Source organism: Salminus brasiliensis, chromosome 15 (genome assembly GCF_030463535.1).
Source record: "Salminus brasiliensis chromosome 15, fSalBra1.hap2, whole genome shotgun sequence".
In the NCBI taxonomy this organism is placed as follows: domain Eukaryota; kingdom Metazoa; phylum Chordata; class Actinopteri; order Characiformes; family Bryconidae; genus Salminus; species Salminus brasiliensis.
The window spans coordinates 17,019,561-17,043,327 of NC_132892.1; positions in this window are offsets into that span (position 1 = coordinate 17,019,561).

A 23,767-nucleotide genomic window follows, 5' to 3' on the forward strand; every position below is an offset into this window, starting at 1 on the left:
AGAATAACCTAAACAAATCTAAGATGCAGTAAATGACAGTAACTTTAAATTCAGTCAGCAGATGGACAGGAGCTTGAACCGTGTCCTCTGAATGTGTGTGTGAATATTGTAAATGTGTACTGTATGTGTGTTCCAGATTCAGTCCTTGTATCTTGCTGGTGTTTTCACTTGTCTTCCTGACCTTGTGAAGAATGCCTCTCTCGGATGTGTCTCAGGTAAGTCAGATTGTTTTGCAGTACCAGTTTCTGCAGGTGGACCAGATTCACTGACCTGCAGCTCGACACAGGAATCTGCAACAACATTGGGTGATGCTGATGGGAACTGTTTCAGTCGTCCTGAGGAGGTGTTTTCTGTTTCTCCTATAGGTTCTTCCATCTTTAAACCACTCCTAACGTCTCACATGTCTCACATTCTAGTATTGCTGGTACATCACTGTCAACAATGTGAAATTCAATCTTGCATTTTTGATTTGAGTTTTGTTTCAAATCTGATTTGTAGTTCTGTACTGTGATGACATTGTCTTCAAGTTGGGCACTGGTGCTGAATGCAAAGTTCTTGTTTTATTTTCAGTCCAGTTATTCTATTCCCTTTTGTTGACAGTGTTGATGTTTGTCTAATATTCTGTTTTTCTGATTTCAACTTCCTGCTCTGCATGATTTATTTTTTTTTCCTCATTCTGCTCTGATTGTTTTGTTGGACACATTTTTGGTAAAGTGATTTTGCTGTTATAGGATTTGCACACTTGTCCATAAGCAGGACATTTGTTTCTGTTCCTGTTCATAATCACATCTGGAGAAGGACAGGAACTTGAACTGTGTCCTGTGAATGTGTGTTCTGTTTTCTGTTTCTTCTATAGGTTCTTCCATCTGGACTGTGAAGAATCGTGGCTGGTCATGATAGCAGGTTGCTCTCTCTGAATTCTCACCTTGTCCCACATGTATATGCTTGGTGGGCTCTTTGTCTGTCTGTCTGTCTGTCTGTCTGTCATAATAGCTGTTCTGCTTGAGTTGTCTTCTCTGCAGCTTGTCCTGAATCTGTATTTTGCTTTTCTTCTTTGAATGTCCAGTATGTTTGGATTTTTCTCATTAGGCCATCCTTCCATGGTCCTTGTGTGTAGTAGCTGCATCTCTGGATCATTTGCTGTTGCCTTTCAGAATATAATTTAGCCACTGGCTTTCCCTCCTGCAGAACTGCTGCTCCGAGGCCTTCTGAGCTCGCATCTACAGATGGTGTACCAGGTATTTTTACATCATAGAGCTTTAGTGTGGGAGCATTTATCAGCAGAGATTTCAGTTTTTTATAGCTTTGTGCTCGACTTGCCATGGAGTGCCACAGATGTCATGCTCAAGCAGTTTTCTGAGGGGTGCGCTGACTTCAGACAGGTTGGGAATAAACTTGGAAAGGTACTGAATCATGCCCTTTAATCTCATGAGTCCCTGCTTGTTTTCTGGTGTAGGCATGTGTGTTACAGCTCTCACTTTATCTCTATCTAGATTGAGACCTTCTGCAGAGAGCATATGGCCATGTACCGGATTTGTGATGATCTTTCACTTGTTTTTGTTGAGTTTCAGGTTCCACTGTCTTTCCCTTTTCAGCACTTGGACGAGTCTGCCGTCATGTTTCCTTGACCGTTTCACCCCAGACTAAGATATTGTTCGTAAAGTTGACGACACCTTCCAGGCCAATAGTCTGCAATTGATTTTTGGAATACCTGAAGGACCTGAAGCTGAGGACACCCCAAAAGAAGGTCAAAGGAATCTGTATCTTTCAATAGGTATGTTTAATGTGCAGAGCTTGGAACTTTCATGATGTTTGATCTGCCAAAATCCTCACCACTGTGACCATGCTGCTTACCCAGTCGTTGGGTTCATGCTGTTTGGTGATTTACACCCCTTCATTTTGTGTAGCTCATCAATGCTTGTTGTCTTTCAGGGCAATCGGGACTTTTCTTGGTGGATGAATTATTGGTGAGACCATGGGATCTACTTGAATGTGGTGATGTCCTGGTAGGAATCCAAGAACAGTGAACAGATCAATGTCTTTCAGAATGTAATTTTACGTTGTGATTCCATGCACTCTTTTAACCACACCTAACATCTCCCATGTCTCACGTTGTAGTATTGCTGGTACATCACCATCAACAATATGTGAAATTCAATTTAGCATTTTTGGCTTTTGTGTTCACAGGTGAGTGGTAGCTTTCCCAGTGGTGACATGCGGTGGCCAGAATATGTGAGTACTCTGCTGAATTCTGCAGTTTCTGGTCCCCGAATTGCTCCCGTATGCTTTCAGCTGGATCCTAAGCTCTTGTGAAGAACAAATGGTGAACATCGGGTAGGTTCTTTCTTGACTCTCAGTAATCCCTGAACTTGTTTTTCAGTTTCTTTCTCTCTGAATTGTAACATGTTGTAGACCTTCACTGCATCTTCCCCAGCGACGTGTGGAAAGGTGGCGCATTGTACTCCTCAACAATCCCACTCTCGGTAAGAAACAGGTAAAACTTTTGCATCTAAAAATCAAATTTTTGACGAGATTGCCTTGCAAGCACAGTGCTGAAGGTGGCTGCAGTTGTGCCACTTGGTTGTGTTCTGCTTGGACCGTGTTGGGCTGCTGTATCCTGCTTGTGTTTTGCATCAAACTTGTTACGCTGCTGTGTTCTGCTTGAACAGTGTCACTTGTTCTATATTATAATTTCGCTGCTGTCCTACTTGTTTTTCATCATTATGCTGCTGTGTCCTGCTTGTGTTCTGCATGAAAATTATGCTGCTGTGTCCTGCTTGAACAGTGTTGGGCTGCTGTGTCCTGCTTGTGTTTTGCATGACCGTTCTGCTTGAACAGTGTCCCTTAACCTTGTTCTGTATATTAATTGTGCTGCTTTGTCCTGCTTGTGTTTTTCATCAAAATTGTTACACTGCTGTTTTCTGCTTGAACAACGTTTCACTACTGTGTTCTGCTTTTACCATGTTGGGCTGCTGTGTCCTGCATCAAAGTTGTTACTCTGTCTTCTGCTTGAACGATATTTTGCTTGTGTTCTGCTTGAACCGTGTTGGGCTGCTGTGTCTTGCCTTTGTTTTGCATATAAATGGTTACACTGCTGTGTTCTATATAATTTTTGTTGCTTTGTGGTGCTTGAGCGGTGTTACAGTGCTGTTCGTATTCATACATAAACCTAAACCTTTTCTTCATTATTTGTATTTATTTATTTTCCTCACTGAATCGTAACATAATGTAGACCTTCACTGCATCTTCCCCAGCGATGTGCAGAAAGGTGGCGCATTGGACTCCTCAACAATCCCACTCTCTGTTTAGAAACGGGTAAAACATTTGCCCCCACAGTCTCCAATTTTCGACGAGATTGCCTTGCAAGCACAGTGCTAAAGGTGGCTGCAGCTGTGCCACTTGCTTGTGTTCTGCTTGAACCGTGTTGGGCAGCTGTGTCCTGCTTGCGTTCTTGTGTTTAATTATGCTGCTGTGTCCTGCTTGATTGGTATTTCGCTGCTGTGTCCTGCTTGTTTTACATGAAAATGATGCTGCTGGGTTCTGTATAATTAGTTTTGTTGCTTTGTTGTGCTTGAGCGGTGTTACAGTGCTGTTCATATTCCTACATAAACCTAAACCTTTTCATTATTTTTTTTTTTTTCTTCATTTCTTCTCTTCCCCATGTGCTAAGCTGGCCCCTGCTGTCTGCTGGTGCGAGTGTATTGGTGTTTGGCTGCTCTTTCCTACCCTGTCCTGCTGTAACCCTTCTAAAAAGTCTGTGATTTCCCCCCCCCAATTTCCTTAGATGACCTTGCATTCAGCACCAGTGTCCAACTTGAAAACAATGTTCTTGTTGTTTATTTCAAGATTTTCAGTCCAGTTATTCTTTTCACTTTTGGTGTGACTGTGTTGATGTTTGTCTAATATTCTGTTTTTCTGATTTTAACTGTTCTAATGAAGAAATCTCCCTGCTCTGTCTTTTGATGTCCTTTTATTTGCACAGCAGATATTCATGGCCTTTGTCAATGTCAGGATGTGTCTCGGGTAAGTCTGATTGTTTTGCAGTACCAGTTTCTGCAGGTGGACCAGATTCACTGACCTGCAGCTCAAACAGGAATCTGCAACAACATTGGGTGATGCTGATGGGAACTCTTTCAGTTGTCTTGAGGAGGTGTTTTCTGTTTCTCCTATAGGTTCTTCCATCTTTAAACCACACCTAACGTCTCACATGTCTCACGTCCTGGTATTGCTGGTACATCACTGTCAACAATGTGAAATTCAATCTTGCATTTTTGATTTGAGTTTTGTTTCAAATCTGATTTGTAGATCTGTGCTGGGATGACATTGTCTTCAAGTTGGGCACTGGTGCTGAATGCAAAGTTCTTGATGTTTTATTTTCAGTCCAGTTATTCTTTTCACTTTTGTTGTGACAGTGTTGATGTTTGTCTAATATTCTGTTTTTCTGATTTCAACTGTTCCAGTGAAGAAATCTTCCTGCTCTGCCTTTTTGTTCAACTGCATGATTTTTTTTTTTTTTTTCCTCATTCTGCTCTGATTGTTTTGTTAGACACATTTTTGGTAAAGTGATTTTGCTGTTACAGGATTTACACACTTGTTCATAAGCAGGACATTGTTTCTGTTTCTGTTTATAACCACATCTGGAGAAGGACAGGAACTTGAACGGTGTCCTGTGAATGTGTGTTCTGTTTTCTGTTTCTTCTATAGGTTCTTCCATCTGGCGTCTGGACTGTGAAGAATCGTGGCTGATCATGATAGCAGGTTGCCCTCTCTGAATTCTCACCTTGTCTCACATGTATATGCTTGGTGGGCTCTTTGTCTGTCTGTCATAATAGCTGTTCTGCTTGAGTTGTCTTCTCTGCAGCTTGTCTTGAATCTGTATTTTGCTTTTCTTCTTTGAATGTCCAGTATGTTTGGATTTTTCTAATTGGGCCATCCTTCCATGGTCCTTGTGTGGAGTAGCTGCATCTCTGGATCATTTGCTGTTGCCTTTCAGAATGTAATTTAACCACTGGCTTTCCCTCCTGCAGAACTGCTGCTCTGAGGCCTTCTGAGCTCGCATCTACAGATGGTGTAGCAGGTATTTTTACATCATAGAGCTTTAGTGTGGGAGCATTTATCAGCAGAGATTTCAGTTTTTCATAGCATTGTGCTCGACTTGTCATGCTCGAGCAGTTTTATGAGAGGTGCGCCGACTTCAGACAGGTTGGGAATAAACTTGGAAAGGTACTGAATCATGCCCATTAATCCCATGAGTGCCTGCTTGTTTTCTGGTGTAGGCATGTGTTACAGCTCTCACTTTATCTCGATCTAGATTGAGACCTTCTGCAGAGAGCATATGGTCATGTACTGGATTTGTGATGATCTGATCTTGCACTTGTTTTTGTTGAGTCTCAGGTTCCACTGTCTTTCCCTTTTCAGCACTTGGACGAGTCTGCCCTCATGTTTCCTTGACCGTTTCACCCCAGACTAAGATATCGTTCGTAAAGTTGACAACACCTTCCAGGCCTTTAATAGTCTGCAATTGATCTTTGAAATACCTCTGAAGCTGAGGATACCCCAAAAGAAGGTCAAAGGAATCTGTATCTTTCAATAGGTATGTTCAATGTGCAGAGCTTCGAACTTTCATCATGAAGTTTGATCTGCCAAAATCCTCACCACTGTGACCATGCTGCTTACCCAGTCGTTCGGTTCATGCTGTTTTACACCCCTTCATTTTGTGTAGCTCATTAATGATTGTTGTCTTTCAGGGCAATCTGGACTTTTTTGGTGGATGAATCACTGGTGAGACCATGGGATCTACTTGAATGTGGTGATGTCCTGGTAGGAATCCAAGAACAGTGAACAGATCACTGTCTTTCAGAATGTAATTTTACTTTGTGATTCCATGCACTCTTTTAACCACACCCAACATCTTCCATGTCTCACGTCCTAGTATTGGTGGTACATCACCATCAACAATATGTGAAATTCAATTTAGCATTTTTGGTTTTGTGTTCACAGGTGAGTGGGAGCTTTCCCAACGGTGACATGCGGTGGCCAGAATATGTGAGTACTCTGCTGAATTCTTCAGTTTCTGGTCCCTGAACTGTACACTTTCAGCTGGATCCTGAGCTCTCATGAAGAACAAATGGTGAACATCGGGTAGGTTCTTTCTTGACTCTCCGTAATCCCTGAACTTGTTTTTCAGCACATTTCTTGTTTCAGTTTCTTTCTCTCTGAATTGAACATGTTGTAGGCCTTCACTGCATCTTCCCCAGCGACGTGCGGAAAGGTGGCGCATTGGACTTTTTCAGACTCAACAATCCCACTCTCTGTAAGAAACAGGTAAAACATTTGCACCCACAGTCTCCAATTGCCTTGCAAGCACAGTGCTAAAGGTGGCTGCAGCTGTGCCGCTTGAATGGTGTTGGGCTGCTGTGTCCTGCTTGTGTTTTGCAGAAAAATAATCATGCTGCTGTGTCCTGTATAAATTGTTTTGCTGCTTTGTTGCGCTTGAGCGGTGTTACAATACTGTTCAAATTCATATATAAACCTAAACCTTTTCTTCATGCTTATAATTATTATTATTTTATTTTTTTCCCCTCTTCATTTCTTCTCTCTCCTCCATGTGCTGAGCTGCCCCCTGCTGTCTGCGGGTGCGAGTGCATTTGTGTTTGGCTGCCCTTTCCTACCCTGTCCTGCTGTAACCCTTCTAAAACGTTTTTGCTGTGATAGTGCCATACTCCAGCTTCACCAGTTAGGACACCAATTTTACCAGTCAAGAAACAGGCTGGAATGTGGAGGTTTGTTCAGGACCTGCAGGCAGTAAATGCTGCGGTTCAGGCTCGAGCACCTGAAGTACCAAACCCCCATACTATTTTGTCTCAAATTCCTACAGACCACACCAATTACACAGTGGTAAATTTAGCGAATGCATTCTTCAGTGTACCAATCCATCCAGATAGCAGGTTCTGGTTTCGCCTTCTCCTTTGAGGGAAACGTCTTCGCAGACCATGTGGCCAAATGCACAGCTCACGCAGCGCTTGTCGCCACCGCACAACTTCCTGTAACAGACCAAGAGAAACCCACCCTGCCAGTAATTCAATCTACTGCCACTGCAGCAAAAAAAAGCTCAGTGGACCAAATCAGGGTGTGTCAAACAAAACAATGTGTGGATACACATTACAACAAAACTTAATTGGGTTAAGTGCCTCCCCCTGGTTCTCTGGCAAAGCAGAACCAGGCCACAAAAAAGAACTGTGTTTGGCAGGCCTCCCCGTTCGGAATTAGGTCCACCCCCACTGGATAACCAGTTACTTGACCACTCTCTCACAATGTTTTGCGTCTTTGTACGAGGCACTTCTGTCTGTGTCTAAACAGGTGAAAGCAGTGCTGCCGCAAGCAGCTGACCAGCCCTTCCATGACCACAAGCCAGGTGATTGGGTGCTGATACGGGACCTCTGCAGACAAGGTGGAACCAGCCGAGATGGCCATCAAAGGGACATTGTATATCCTAACTGCTAAATATGATTCTGATGGCTCTGATTAAATTTAATTTAGACACCCAGGGAAGAATGTCTTGTAGCAATATGTGAATTTGGAACTATGAGAATAGAGTCAAAAACGACCTCTAAGTTTCTCACTGTTGTACCAGGTATAACTAAGTGAGCATCTGTGTTTACCACAGTATTATCATCTATATTTTTATCTATATTAGGACCATGTAGAAGGACCTCTGTTTTATCAGAATTAAGTAAAAGAAAATTGAGTCATCCAGTTTTTAGTTTCTTTAATACAGTATGTTATTCGGCTGAGACACAGGTCCTCGTAAGGTTTAGCTGATATGTAAATTTGGGTATCATCAGCATAACAGTGAAAGATAATACAGTGTTTACGGATTCTTTTACACAGTGGTAGAATCTAAGTATTGAACTTATTTAAAGCTATATATTCATCAGGTTTAACCCATGTCTCCAAGAGACATAGTGCATTAAGCTGATTGTCAGTAATAATGTCATTTACAATAACTGATTTAGGTGCTAGCAATCTTATATTTAACACTTTTAATTTAATGCGGTAGTTGCTGTTGCTCTGATGGACGGACAAGTTTGTATTAATTCTAATGAGGTTGTTAAAACAGTTTTTCTGGCTTTTTGGATTCTAAGTTACACAGGGGACAGACACAGTCTCAATATTGAATTGTTTATTTAGCACTGCTATGAGGAAAAGACATGGAAATAGTACATGCTGAAATACAAGCAGAAAAATGGCAGGCTGAATTATTAAAATGGTATAGATCACTTACCTTTATCTAAGGTGAAATCATTGTTTTCTAGTTCTGGCTGTGGAAGTGGGTAGAATGCTTACGAAGCGGTAAATGACTAAACAGATATTGAACGCCGGCTTGACAGTACTGTGAACTTTAAACAATGAACTTTTTAAAACTAGTAATAGTACAAAGGTCATTGTACATTCAGTGTTAAAATAATGAACTCCTTGGGACATTAAAGTGTATGATGTTCCTGGGACCATATAATATACTAATAATGTGATCACACAGCTTAACTGCTAATGCTATTATTAAACACACTGTACTACTGTACTTTCTACAAAGCTCATTGTCAAATCACTTCTTCAAATAAATCATGAGTCAGAATTGGTGTATGATGTCCCTATTTTAAGACTGAATGATGTTCCTGGGACTATATAATGTGCTAATACTGTGGTCAGTTTTTTTCGAGGGAGCGAACGTTGGCTGCAACAGGCTAGGTAGCGGTGGACACGCAGCCCTAGCCTTTAGCCTAGCATGTAGGCCGCCTCTCTTGCCCCGTTTCCGCCTTGGGCACTCTGTCCATCCGCTGTGTCGTCTTCCTGAGGCCGTTGCTGCTGTACCTTGCTGGCTGGTTTCGGTGGTGTCCTAGTGCAAAAGAAAATGGAAATCAGAAAGGCTTAAGGTAAGTTCATGATGAACTTTACCAAACTCCAGGAGCGCCTCTCAACTGTAACTAAGCGTTCCGGAGGAGAACTGTACGTGTAAAATAAATATTAAAGTTAAAATCAATAATAAATAGCATCAGTTGCCAGAGGAACACACAAAGACGTCTGCCATGGTGGGAATCATCTTGGAGTTGAAGATGCAGTGCTTTGTGGGAACAGTGGTTTCTATGCAGGTGCTGATGTAGCTGGTTACTCCAGAGGCATAGTCTTCTAAGTCAGCAGTACAGCAGCAGTTCTGAACACATCCCAGTTTGCACTGTCAAAGTAGTACTGAAGCACCAGGTCAGTTTCTTCATTCCACACAAGCTCACGTGATAATGATATTGGGGGAGGACAGTCCTCAGGTTGCTGTGGTTAAAACTGCCGGCGACAATGAACAGCACGTCCAGATGTGCGGTATCTTGTTTGCTGATTGCGTCATGCAGCAGCCCCAGCACCGCCGCTGAGTTCGCACGTGACTGAATGTAAACAGCCAGGATAAACACAGCGCTTCTTTGTGTCTGAATACGACCTGTTGTTTACAAAGACGCAGACGCTGCCGCCCCCTGCTTTTCCCAGGTGTTGCCATGTGGTCTCCGGGGTGGAGGGAGTGCGTTTATGCCCTCCCACAGGCCACAGATTGGAGCTAGGTGCTTGGGAATTTGATCATTATCAGATGTTTGTAAGACCTGCATCCTTGATTTGCAAAACTTCATGGCTCATCCTTCTTGGCAATGTTGAGGGTATGTTTGTTTGTGTAGGAGTGAATGTAAGTGTCAAAGAGGAACAAAGAAGAAGAGACAGAGAGATGTTTATATACACTGAGCCTTAAGCTGATATTTAGAGACATATCTGTGAAGATTTTATGAGTATGATCCTGCAGCGAGAAAAGAGTATATACTCTTCCATTTCTTCTCCAAAGCTGTCAGGAAAAATAAAAGGAAAAATATGTAAATTTAAGCACACATTAAAAATAAAATAATCTATAAGCTGTGAAAAGACAAGAAAAAATACATTCACTGGCCTGACGGTGGCGCTGCAGCAAAGCATTAAATGTTTTTATTCAATAACGTCTGACCTGTAAGTCCTACACTCAAAATGATTTATGGCTGATTCCTTGATGCCTTCCTACTTCTGCTAATTAGTCCAAGATTTTCTTTTTACCACTCCTCACATATTTGGTATTAAAATACTTGCAATGGTCTTAATAACTAAAAATTATTCAAAAAAGTAAGCCTGGAACTTTTGAACGCTTGAGCCTATTTAAACAAAATCTGTTCAGCACATGATTTTAAGGTGTCATGTCAAGTTTAGTTTCAGATCCAATACGATACATAAACTTATTAATAAATACACAACATCTGTCCAATACTATTAAATAAATAAACTGTATGCCTCAACATGTGGGAGAAATTAAAGGCATCAGCTAACCTCACTAACTTTGTAAAATAAAATATAACAAATTATCACAGATATACATTTATTGAATTGCTATTTATTTTATTACTAAAATAAGAAATGATTGTGCAGGACTTTGGCACGGAATTTGCCTTACAATGATGAAGTATTAATAGGAGACCAGATTTTGTAATTTTCAAAAGATACTAGGCTATTCTAATATGTCTTTATATGAGATATGACTATTAACTAAATGTTATGTAGTTATGTAGATATAATAGATTATATAGAATATATAAATTTGTTATTCATGTATTTAGCAGTGTTGGCTCAGGACTTTTATTCTGAAAGGTGAAGTCCAGTGAGACCAAAGGGAAGCAAGCATTGCTAATATCGGGACCAATATCCAATCCTAATATCTGATGGGTGCACTAGTCTCATCGGGCCTGTTGTGCTGGTTCTTTAGGTCTCATTGGGCCTGTTGTGGTTGTGGCAAATCTTACAACTTAGGCCATAGCTGACACCCATATGACTCCAGTGTTGAGACAAATTGCATGTTTTTTTCATGGTAATTCCTACTCCATCCACTATGTGGCAGTATATTGGAAATAGGCCAAGTTACAAGCCAAAAGGAGAGGATCATTCAGTAGCAAAGAGGTTTAGCTGAGTCTCACTTCAGGCCTCATTGTAATGAAGACTGAATGAAGGAACTTTGGTTCAAATACTCATTGTAAGTTTGCAATCCTTTAATTCTTTATATATTCTATCAATGTTTGTGTATGTTTAATGCATGAGGTTGGGTGCTGTTGTGCTTTTGCAGAAAGCTTCTCTTTTCTTGTTGTTTGTTTGTTTCTCTATTTGCACTCCTTACAACTAACTTGCTCTTCATATGGACATTGGGATTAGCCTGTTGTGCTTGTTTTTAGGGTCTCATTGGGCCTGTTTTCATGTTCCTAAATTCTCATTTGTCATGTGCTTATGGTCTCATCGGGCCTGTTGTGCTGGTTTTTTAGGTCTCATCGGGCCTGTTGTGCTGGTGCTTTAGGTCTAATTGGGCCTGTTGTGCTGGTGCTTTAGGTCTCATCGGGCCTGTTGTGGTTGTGGCATAAAACAAATCCTCCAACTTAGGCCTACTTGAAGCCATAGCATAGTGTTGAGACAAATGGCATGAGTACAGGCCCAAGACTCATTGTAAGTTTGCAATCCTTTAATTCTTTATATATTCTGTCAATGTTTGTGTATGTTTAATGCATGAGGTTGGGTGCTGTTGTGCTTTTGCAGAAAGCTTCTATTTTTTTCTTGTTTGTTTGTTTCTCTATTTGCACTCCTTACAACTAACTTGCTCTTCATATGGACATTGGGATAAGCCTGTTGTGCTGGTGCTTTAGTTCTAATTGGGCCTGTTGTGCTGGTGCTTTAGGTCTCATCGGGCCTGTTGTGGTTGTGGCATAAAACAAATCCTACAACTTAGGCCTACTTGAAGCCATACCTGACACCCATTCCCATCTATTCTAAGGGTAGTAGTATATTTCAGCTGCGTCTCTGTACACTACAACTGACTTTGGATTTGTATGCTATCTGGATGTTTCATTGGAAGAATATTACATTACAAATTGTGAAAATCAGCATATTTTATGTATATATTTATTATTGTTATATATTGTTTTTATTTAAAGTGCTAAAAGTGCTTGCCAAACTTGACTGAGCTATCCAAACTCAAGTGGAAATGTGCTTGTATGTACAAACGAACATTTTTTTGGCTCATTAGTAAGACAGCCCGATTCACCTTGGTGAAGTTTATATTGCTAGCATTTTCTGAGGAGACCCTGAAAGCTGTTTATCATGAAATTCATGTGTCATACTGTCATGTGTGTCTCTTGTATGATCTTTGTTCTTTGAAATGCAGCTTTTCCTAGTCTTAGAAATATGTGGAAATAGTACCACCAGTGAAAGTGGTGAGATTTGGTATGGGGGGTGAGATTAGGCGCAGCAGTGTTAACTGAGTGTTAACTGTTTACTAGCTCTCATTTTGCTTGTTAATCATTTCTTTGTATTCTTTAATATTAGCTTTGGCTTGTTTCTTAGCCAGTGTCAATCCTTGCGCTATCTACTATGTGTGTTACTTTACATTACTTTGCTTTACTAGCCTGTGTTTTTTCTCAAGAAACATGATGGCCGTGGAGAGACACTGTTAGAAAGAAGACAGACGCCAGAATCGAGGGAGCAAGCCGCTCAGCTGACTTTTTGTGCTCCACTGCTGACTGCAGGTTTGACGTCCGGTCCTCTACCACCTAGAAAGGCTTCACCTGTGCTGCCTGGAATCTGTCTTGCTTTACGGTAACATTGAGAAGGTGCTACTCTAGGGATTATTGTCCCTACCCAGTCCCACAGGTAAGTCAGGTAAGTATTGATTTACTCTATTCAAATAACTTGTTCTGCCATTTCTCTACTTGTATTAAAGTAATATTAGTATCTCTTGCTCATATTTCAAACCCTGCAGTATCGAGATGATGTCTGTGTTTGTAATCATAGATGTCAGAAAATGAGTTATAACAATCTGAGGAACAAAAGGAAACATGTGTATCAATTCTTATGAGAACCAGTAATATTACATTTAAATTTGGGTTGTACAATCTCTGGCAACTAAAGCAGTCCTTGTCAATTATGTTATTACTGATAACCACCTTAGTTCACTATGTCTAATGAGTTTGTAACCCTGAATGAATCCACTGTCCCAGGTTTTAGATGTTAGTTACCCACACAGGTCTGATTTTGGTGGTGGTGTAGATGCAATTTATGGTACATTTCTGATGAAAAGCTAGATTTTGTCTGTTCCATCTACAACACTGTTTAGCTGTCTTTCTGTCCCTCTTCAATTTTGTCTGTCCATGTGCAACTCTGAGGCTGGCTGGCTGTCCATCTGACTATGAAACAACAATTCTGGCTAGCTCTCTATCCAAGAGATGTGAGTTTTTTGTTTGTTTGTTTGTTTTGCTTTTTTTGCATTTTTGCATATTCAGTTTCTTTATATATATATATATATATATATATATATATATATATATATATATAGACTTTCTTTTTTCTCATACAGGTTTTCAGGAGCCCATGATCCCATCCCTCTATGAAGGTGGATTTGGCCAACAAGAGTCTAGCCATCTGCAAATGTGTGTGGTTGTCTCCATCTGGAACTGTGGCTGGCTGGATTTCTGTAAGTGTGATTCAGGTGGGTGATCATTCAGTTTCTATACATGTATTGACTGATTTTTTTTTTAATCATACAGTTTCCCAGGATCCCATGACTGACTCCCTCTCTGAAGGTGGGAACGACTAACAAAGGTCATTCCATCTGCATCTCCATTTTCAACTATATATAGCTAAATACAGCTATACAGTGTGTGCAGAATTATTAGACCGGTTGTATTTAAGAGGATTCTCTTGAACAACAACTTTGTTCTCAATGAACCCAAAAGACTCATAAATATCAAAGCTTAATATTTTTGGAAGTTGGAGTGTTTTTTTTGTTTTTAGATTTGGGAGATCTTGGGAGGATATCTGTTTGTGCAGGTAACTATTACTGTGCAGAATTATTAGGCAACTTAATAAAAAACAAATATATACCCATCTCACTTGTTTTTAACCAGGTAAACCAATATAACAACACACAATTTAGAAATAAACATTTCTGACATTCAAAAACAAATCAGTGACCAATATAGCCACCTTTCTTTACAATGACACTCAAAAGTCTTCCATCTATAGATTCTGTCAGTTGCTTGATCTGTTTACGATCAACATTGCGTGCAGCAGACACCACAGCCTCCCAGACACTGTTCAAAGAGGTGTACTGTTTTCTCTCCCTGTAGATCTCACATTTTATGAGAGACGACAGGTTCTCTATGGGGTCAGGATGACTGAAGCCGTGGATGACTCCTGAGGTGCGTGCGCTACTGAGGACCCGCGACTCGGCCTTCAGAGTGGGTGACAAGGCGGCCCTGAGGAAAGCAAGAGCCAAATTGTCACGAGCCATCCGAGAGGCAAAGCACACACCCCCAGAGAATCCACAGCCACTTCAAGGACACGGGTGACACGCGGCGCATGTGGCAGGGCATCCAGGAAATCACAAACTACAGGACAATGCCACCGTCCTGTGACAGTGATGCCTTCCTCCCCGATGCCCTGAATGACTTTAATGCACGGTTTGAGGCACAGAACAACACGTCGGTGAGAAAGATCACGCCCAAGCCGGACGAGCAGGTGTTGTGCCTGACTGCAGTGGACGTGAGGAAAACTCTGCGCAGAGTCAACCCATGGAAAGCTGCAGGACCAGACAACATCCCCGGCAGAGTGCTCTGAGAGTGTGCAGACCAGTTGACAGATGTTCTCACGGACATCTTCAACATGTCCTTTGCGCAGCTCCACTGTCCCAACGTGCCTCAAGACCACCACCATCGTCCCCGTGCCGAAGAAGACTCTGCAACAGCTTCTTCCCCCAAGCCATCAGACTTCTCAACTCAGCTCAACTTCTGAACTGATGTCTTTTCTGTTACATGCACATTCTCTCTCTCTCCCCAACCATTTACCCCTAGAAGCATTTTTGCACAAAGCATTTGCACTAATAACTTACTACCTCACTGGACTCTATTTATTACACATTGCACAAATTTGCACACTACTGGCAATTATTTATTATTCTCTGTCTGCACTTGTGTTTTGTATGCACTGTCTATGCTGCACCATGGTCCTGGAGGAACATTGTTTCGTTTCACTGTGTACTCTGTATGTAGTTGAAATGACAATAAAACCCACTTGACTTGACTTGAGGTGAACAAGGGGGCCATGTCATCATTTTTTCTTCTTTTAGACCCTTACTGGCCAGCCATGCTGTGGAGTATTTGGATGCATGTGATGGAGCCATTGTCCTGCATGAAAATCATGTTTTTCTTGAACGACTTCTTTCTGTACCACTGCTTGAAGGTGTCTTCCAGAAACTGACAGTAGGTCTGGGAGTTGAGCTTCACTCCATCCTCAACCCGAAAAGGTCCCACAAGTTCATCTTTGATGATACCAGCCCATGGCCAGATGGATCCAGCCTCGGGCCCATTCATCTGGCCCATCAAGAGTCAGTCGCATTTCATCAGTCCATAAAACCTTGAAAATAAATAAATAAATAAAAATCAGTCTTTCAGCCTTCCTTACCTTGCCATGTCCCTGAGTGTCGCACATCTTGTGCTTTTTGATACTCCAGTAACGTTGCAGCTCTGAAATATGGCTAAACTGGTGGCAAATGGCATCTTGGCAGCTTCACGCTTGATTTCTCAATTCATGGGCAGTTATTTTGCGCCTTTTTTTTTTTTAACACATTTCTTGCGACCCTGTTGGCTATTTGCCATGAAACGCTTGATTGTTCGGTGATCACGCTTCAAATGTTTGGCAATTTCAAGACTGCTGCATCCCTCCGCAAGACATCTCAATTTTTGACTTTTCAGAGTCTGTCAAATCTCTCTTCTGACCCATTTTGCCAAAGGAAAGGAAGTTGTCTAATAATTAAGCACACCTTATATAGGGTGTTGATGTAATTAGACCACACCCCTTCTCATTGCAGAGATGCACATCACCTGATTTACTTGATTGGTAGTTGGCTTTCAAGCCTATATAGCTTGGAGTAGGACAACATGTATAAAAAGGATGATGTGATCAAAATACTCATTTGCTTAATAATTCTGCACACAGTGTATTCTGTCCATCTTCAACTGTGTAAGGCTGACTGTTCGTAAACAGCTTTGATACAGGTAAGTGATCATTCAGTTTCTATACTGTATTGACTTTTTTTCTCTTTTTTGTCGTACAGTTTCCCAGGATCCCATTACCGACTCCCTCACTGAAGGTGGTCTAACCAAGGTCTTTACATCTGCATCTCCACTTAAAACTGCTGACTGGCTGGCTGGTATTCTGTCCATCTTCAACTGTGTGAGTCTGACTGTTCGCAAACAGCTGTAATACTGGTAAGTCATCATTCAGTTTCTATACACGTATTGACTTTTTTTCTTTTTTGTCATACAGTTTCCCAGGATTCCGTGATCGACTCCCTCACTGAAGGTGGACTAACAAGGGTCTTTACATCTGCATCTCCATTCCCTACTATGACTGGCTGGCTGGTATTCTATCCATCTTCAACTGTGTGAGGCTGACTGTTCATAAACAGCTGTTATACAGGTAGGTGATCATTCAGTTTCTATACACGTATTGACTTTTTTTTTTTTTTTTTTGTCGTACAATTTCCCAGGATCCCGGGACTGACTCCCTCTATGAAGGTGGACAATCAAGTCAAGTCAAGTCAAGTGGGTTTATTGTCATTTCAACTACATACAGAGTACACAGTGAAACTAAACAACGTTCCTCCAGGACCATGGTGCAACATAGACAGTGCATACAAGGGTCTAGGGTCTGACTGTTGGTAAACAGCTGTGATACTGGTAAGTGATCATTCAGTACATATACTGACTTTTTAGTGATCATTCAGTTTCTATACACGTATTGACTTTTTTTTCTTTTTTGTCGTACAGTTTCCCAGGATCCCGTGACCGACTCTCTCTCTGAAGGTGGAAACGACTAACAAGAATTTCTCCATTCTGAACTATGACTGGCTGGCTGGTATTCTGTCCGTCTTCAACTGTGTGAGGCTGACTGTTCGTAAACAGCTGTAATACTGGTAAGTGATCATTTAGTACATTGACTTTTTTTTTTTTCATTTTTGTCGTACAATTTCGCAGGATCCCATTACTGACTCCCTTTCTGAAGATGGACTATCAAGGGTCTAGGGTCTGACTGTTCGCAAATAACTTTGATACAGGTAAGTGATCATTCAGTTTCTATACATGTATTGACTTTTTTTCTTTTTTGTCGTACAGTTTCCCAAGATCCTGTGACCGACTCGTTCTCTGAAGGTGGAAAGACTAACGAGTCTATCCATTTGCTTCTCACTTCACAACTATATATAGGTAAATACAGCTATATTCTGTCCATCTTCAGCTGTGTGAGGTTGAATTTTCGTAAACAGCTGTTATACAAGTAAGTGATTATTCAGTTTCTATACATGTATTGACTTTTTTTCTTTTTTATCATACAGTTTCCCAGGATCCCATGACCGACTCCCTCTCTGAAGGTGGAAACGACTAAAAAGGATTTTTCCATCTGCATCTCCATTCTCTACTATGACTGGCTGGCTGGTATTCTGTCCATCTTCAACTGTGTGAGTCTGACTGTTCGTAAATAGCTGTGATACAGGTAAGTGATTATTCAGTTTCTATACATGTATTGAATTTTTTTTCTTTTTTATCATACAATTTCCCAGGATCCCGTGACCGACTCCCTCTTTAAAGGTGGACAATCAAGGGTCTAAGGTCTGACTGTTGGTAAACAGCTGTGATACTGGTAAGTGATTATTCAGTACATATACTGACTTTTTTTTCTTGTACAGTTTCGCAGGATCCTGTTACCGACTCCCTCTTTGAAGGTGGACTATCAAGGGTCTAGGGTCTGAGTGTTCGTGAACAGCTGTGATACAGGTAAGTGATCATTCAGTACATGTATTGACTTTTGTTTTCTTTTTTGTTGTACAGTTTCGCAGGATCCCATTACCGACTCCCTCAATGAAGGTGGACAATCAAGGGTCTAGGGTCTGACTGTTCGTAAACAGCTTTGATACAAGTAAGTGGTTATTCAGTTTCTATACACAAATTGACTTTTTTTCTTTCTTGTCATACAGTTTCCCCCAGGATTCCATTACCGACTCATTCTCTGAAGGTGGAAACGACTAACAAGGATTTTTCCATCTGCATCTCCATTTACAACTGTGACTGGCTGGCTGGTATTCTGTCCATCTTCAACTGTGTGAGGCTGACTGTTCGCAAACAGCTGTGATACTGGTAAGTCATCATTCAGTTTCTATACACGTTTTGACTTTTTTTCTTTTTTGTCGTACAGTTTCCCAGGATCCCTTTACCGACTCATTCTCTGAAGGTGGAAACGACTAACAAGGATTTTTCCATCTGCATCTCCATTTACAACTGTGACTGGCTGGCTGGTATTCTGTCCATCTTCAACTGTGTGAGGCTGACTGTTCGTAAACAGCTTTGATACAAGTAAGTGATTATTCAGTTTCTATACACGTTTTGACTTTTTTTCTTTTTTGTCGTACAATTTCCCAGGATCCCTTTATCGACTCATTCTCTGAAGGTGGACTATCAAGGGTCTAGGGTCTGACTGTTCGTAAACAGCTGTGATACAGGTAAGTGATCATTCAGTACATGTATTTACTTTTTTTCTCTTTTTTGTCGTACAGTTTCCCAGGATCCCGTGACCGACTCCCTCTCTGAAGGTGGAAACGACTAACAAGGATTTTTCCATCTGCATCTCCATTTACAACTGTGACTGGCTGGCTGGTATTCTGTCCATCTTCAACTGTGTGAGGCTGACTGTTCGTAAACAGCTGTGATACTGGTAAGTGATTATTCAGTTTCTATACATGTATTGACTTTTTTTCTTTTTTGTCATACACTTTCCCAGGATCCCGTGACTGACTCCCTCTCTGAAGGTGGAAACGACTAACAAGGATTTCTCCATTCTCTACTATGACTGGCTGACTGGTATTCTGTCCGTCTTCAACTGTGTGAGGCTGACTGTTCGTAAACAGCTGTGATACTGGTAAGTGATCATTTAGTACATGTATTGACTTTTTTTTTTCATTTTTGTCGTACAGTTTCGCAGGATCCCATTACCGACTCCCTTTCTGAAGGTGGACTATCAAGGGTCTAGGGTCTGACTGTTCGCAAACAACTTTGATACAGGTAAGTGATCATTCAGTTTCTATACATGTATTGACTTTTTTTTCTTTTTTGTCGTACGGTTTCCCAAGATCCCGTGACCGACTCGTTCTCTGAAGGTGGAAACGACTAACGTGTCTATCCATTTGCTTCTCACTTCACAACTATATATAGGTAAATACTGCTATATTCTGTCCATCTTCAGCTGTGTGAGGCTGAATGTTCGTAAACAGCTTTTATACAAGTAAGTGATTATTCAGTTTCTATACATGTATTGACTTTTTTTTTCTTTTTTATCATACAGTTTCCCAGGATCCCGTGATCGACTCCCTCACTGAAGGTGGACTAACCAAGGTCTTTACATCTGCATCTCCATTTACAACTGTGACTGGCTGGCTGGTATTCATTCCATCTTCAACTGTGTGAGGCTGACTGTCTGTAAACAGCTGTTATACAGGTAAGTGATCATTCAGTTTCTATACACGTATTGACTTTTTTTCTTTTTTGTCGTACAATTTCCCAGGATCCCGTGACCGACTCCCTCTATGAAGGTGGACAATCAAGGGTCTAGGGTCTGACTGTTGGTAAACAGCTGTGATACTGGTAAGTGATCATTCAGTACATATACTGACTTTTTTTTCTTTTTTCTTGTACACTTTCGCAGGATCCTGTTACCAACTCCCTCTCTGAAGCTGCACTATCAAGGGTCTAGGGTCTGACTGTTCGTAAACGGCTTTGATACAAGTAAGTGATTATTCAGTTTCTATACACGTATTGACTTTTTTTCTTTCTTGTCATACAATTTCCCAGGATCCCATTTCGGACTCCCCCTCTGAAGGTGGACTATCAAGGGTCTGGGGTCTGACTGTACGTAAACAGCTGTGATACTGGTAAGTGATCATTCAGTACATGTATTGACTTTTTTTTCTTTTTTGTTGTACAGTTTCGCAGGATCCCATTACCGAATCCCTCTATGAAGGTGGACAATCAAGGGTCTAGGGTCTGACTGTTGGTAAACAGCTGTGATACAGGTAAGTGATTATTCAGTACATATACTGACTTTTTTTTCTTTTTTGTTGTACAGTTTCGCAGGATCCTGTTACCGACTCCCTCTCTGAAGGTGGACTATCAAGGGTCTAGGGTCTGAGTGTTCGTGAACAGCTGTGATACAGGTAAGTGATCATTCAGTATATGTATTGACTTTTTTTTTCCTTTTTGTCGTACAGTTTCGCAGGATCCCATTACCGACTCCCTTTATGAAGGTGGACAATCAAGGGTCTAGGGTCTAACTTTTGGTAAACAGCTGTGATACTGGTAAGTGATTATTCAGTACATATACTGACTTTTTTTTCTTTTTTCTTGTACAGTTTCGCAGGATCCTGTTACCGACTCCCTCTCTGAAGGTGGACTATCAAGGGTCTAGGGTCTGAGTGTTCGTGAACAGCTGTGATACAGGTAAGTGATCATTCAGTACATGTATTGACTTTTTTTTTTCTTTTTTGTCGTACAGTTTCGCAGGATCCCATTACCGACTCCCTCTATGAAGGTGGACAATCAAGGGTCTAGGGTCTGACTGTTGGTAAACAGCTGTGATACTGGTAAGTGATTATTCAGTACATATACTAACTTTTTTTTTCTTTTTTGTTGTACAGTTTCGCAGGATCCCGTGACCGACTCCCTCTCTGAAGGTGCACTATCAAGGGTCTAGGGTCTGACTGTTCGTAAACAGCTTTGATACAAGTAAGTGATTATTCAGTTTCTATACACATATTGACTTTTTTTCTTTCTTGTCATACAATTTCCCAGGATCCCATTTCGGACTCCCCCTCTGAAGGTGGACTATCAAGGGTCTAGGGTCTGACTGTTGGTAAACAGCTGTGATACTGGTAAGTGATTATTCAGTACATATACTAACTTTTTTTTTCTTTTTTGTTGTACAGTTTCGCAGGATCCCGTGAACGACTCCCTCTATGAAGGTGGACAATCAAGGGTCTAGGGTCTGACTGTTGGTAAACAGCTGATACTGGTAAGTGATTATTCAGTACATATACTGACTTTATTTTCTTTTTTGTTGTACAGTTTCGCAGGATCCTGTTACCGACTCCCTCTCTGAAGGTGGACTATCAAGGGTCTAGGGTCTGAGTTTTCGTGAACAGCTGTGATACAGGTAAGTGATCATTCAGTACATGTATTGACTTTTTTTTTCTTTTTTGTCGTACAGTTTCGCAGGATCCCATTATCGACTCCCTTTATGAAGGTGGACAATCAAGGGTCTAGGGTCTGACTGTTGGTAAACAGCTGTGATACTGGTAAGTGATTATTCAGTACATATACTGACTTTTTTTTCTTTTTTGTCGTACAGTTTCCCAGGATCCCGTGAAGGTTGAAACGACTAACAAGGATTTCTCCATCTGCATCTCCATTCTCTACTATGACTGGCTGGCAGGTATTCTGTCCATCTTGAACTGTGTGAGTCTGACTGTTCGTAATAGCTTTGATACAGGTAAGTGATCATTCAGTTTCTATACATGTATTGACTTTTTTTCTTTTTTGTCGTACAGTTTCCTAGCATCCCGTGACCGACTCCCTCTCTGAAGGTGGAAACGACTAACAAGAGTCTATCCATTTTCTTCTCACTTCACAACTCTATATAGGTAAATACAGCTATATTCTGTCCATCTTCAGCTGTGTGAGGCTGAATGTTCGTAAACAGCTGTTATACAGGTAAGTGATTGTTCAGTTTCTATACATGTATTGACTTTTTTTTCTTCTTGTCGTACAGTTTCCCAGGATTCCATTATCAACTCTCTCTATGAAGGTGGACAATCAAGGGTCTAGGGTCTGACTGTACGTAAACAGCTGTGATACTGGTAAGTGATCATTCAGTACATGTATTGACTTTTTTTTCTTTTTTGTTGTACAGTTTCGCAGGATCCCATTACCGAATCCCTCTATGAAGGTGGACAATCAAGGGTCTAGGGTCTGACTGTTGGTAAACAGCTGTGATACAGGTAAGTGATTATTCAGTACATATACTGACTTTTTTTTCTTTTTTGTCGTACATTTTCCCAGGATTCCATTACTGACTCCCTCTTTGAAGGTGGACTATCAAGGGTCTAGGGTCTGACTGTTGGTAAACAGCTGTGATACAGGTAAGTGATTATTCAGTACATATACTAACTTTTTTTTTCTTTTTTGTTCTACAGTTTCGCAGGATCCCGTGACCGACTCCCTCTATGAAGGTGGACAATCAAGGGTCTAGGGTCTGACTGTTGGTAAACAGCTGTGATACTGGTAAGTGATTATTCAGTACATATACTGACTTTTTTTTCTTTTTTGTCGTACAGTTTCCCAGGATTCCATTACTGACTCCCTCTCTGTAGGTGGACTATCAAGGGTCTAGGGTCTGAGTGTTCGTAAACAGCTGTGATACTGGTAAGTTTTTTTTCAGTTTCTATACATGTATTGACTTTTTTTTTCTTTTTTGTTGTACAGTTTCCCAGGATCCCGTGACCGACTCCCTCTCTGAAGGTGGACTAACCAAGGTCTTTACATCTGCATCTCCATTTACAACTTTGACTGGCTGGCTGGTATTCTGTCCATCTTCAACTGTGTGAGGCTGACTGTCCGTAAACAGCTTTGATACAGGTAAGTGATCATTCAGTTTCTATACATGTATTGACTTTTTTTTTCTTTTTTTGTCGTACAGTTTCCCAGGATCCCGTGACCGACTCCCTCTATGAAGGTGGACAATCAAGGGTCTAGGGTCTGACTGTTGGTAAACAGCTGTGATACTGGTAAGTGATTTTTCAGTTCATATACTGACTTTATTTTCTTTTTTGTCGTACAGTTTCGCAGGATCCCATTACCGACTCCCTCTCTGAAGGTGGACAATCAAGGGTCTAGGGTCTGACTGTTGGTAAACAGCTGTGATACTGGTAAGTGATTATTCAGTACATATACTGACTTTTTTTTCTTTTTTGTCGTACAGTTTCCCAGGATCCCGTGACCGACTCCCTCTCTGAAGGTGTAAACGACTAACAAGGATTTTTCCATCTGCATCTCCATTCTCTACTATGACTCTCTGGCTGGTATTCTGTCCATCGTCAACTGTGTGAGGCTGACTGTCCGTAAACAGCTGTTATACAGGTAAGTGATCATTCAGTTTCTATACACGTACTTTTTTTTTTTTTCTTTTTTGTCGTACAGTTTCCCCGGATCCCGTGAAGGTTGAAACGACTAACAAGGATTTCTCCATCTGCATCTCCATTCTCTACTATGACTGGCTGGCAGGTATTCTGTCCATCTTGAACTGTGTGAGTCTGACTGTTCGTAATAGCTTTGATACAGGTAAGTGATCATTCAGTTTCTATACATGTATTGACTTTTTTTCTTTTTTTGTCGTACGGTTTCCTAGCATCCCGTGACCGACTCCCTCTCTGAAGGTGGAAACGACTAACAAGAGTCTATCCATTTTCTTCTCACTTCACAACTCTATATAGGTAAATACAGCTATATTCTGTCCATCTTCAGCTGTGTGAGGCTGAATGTTCGTAAACAGCTGTGATACTGGTAAGTGATTATTCAGT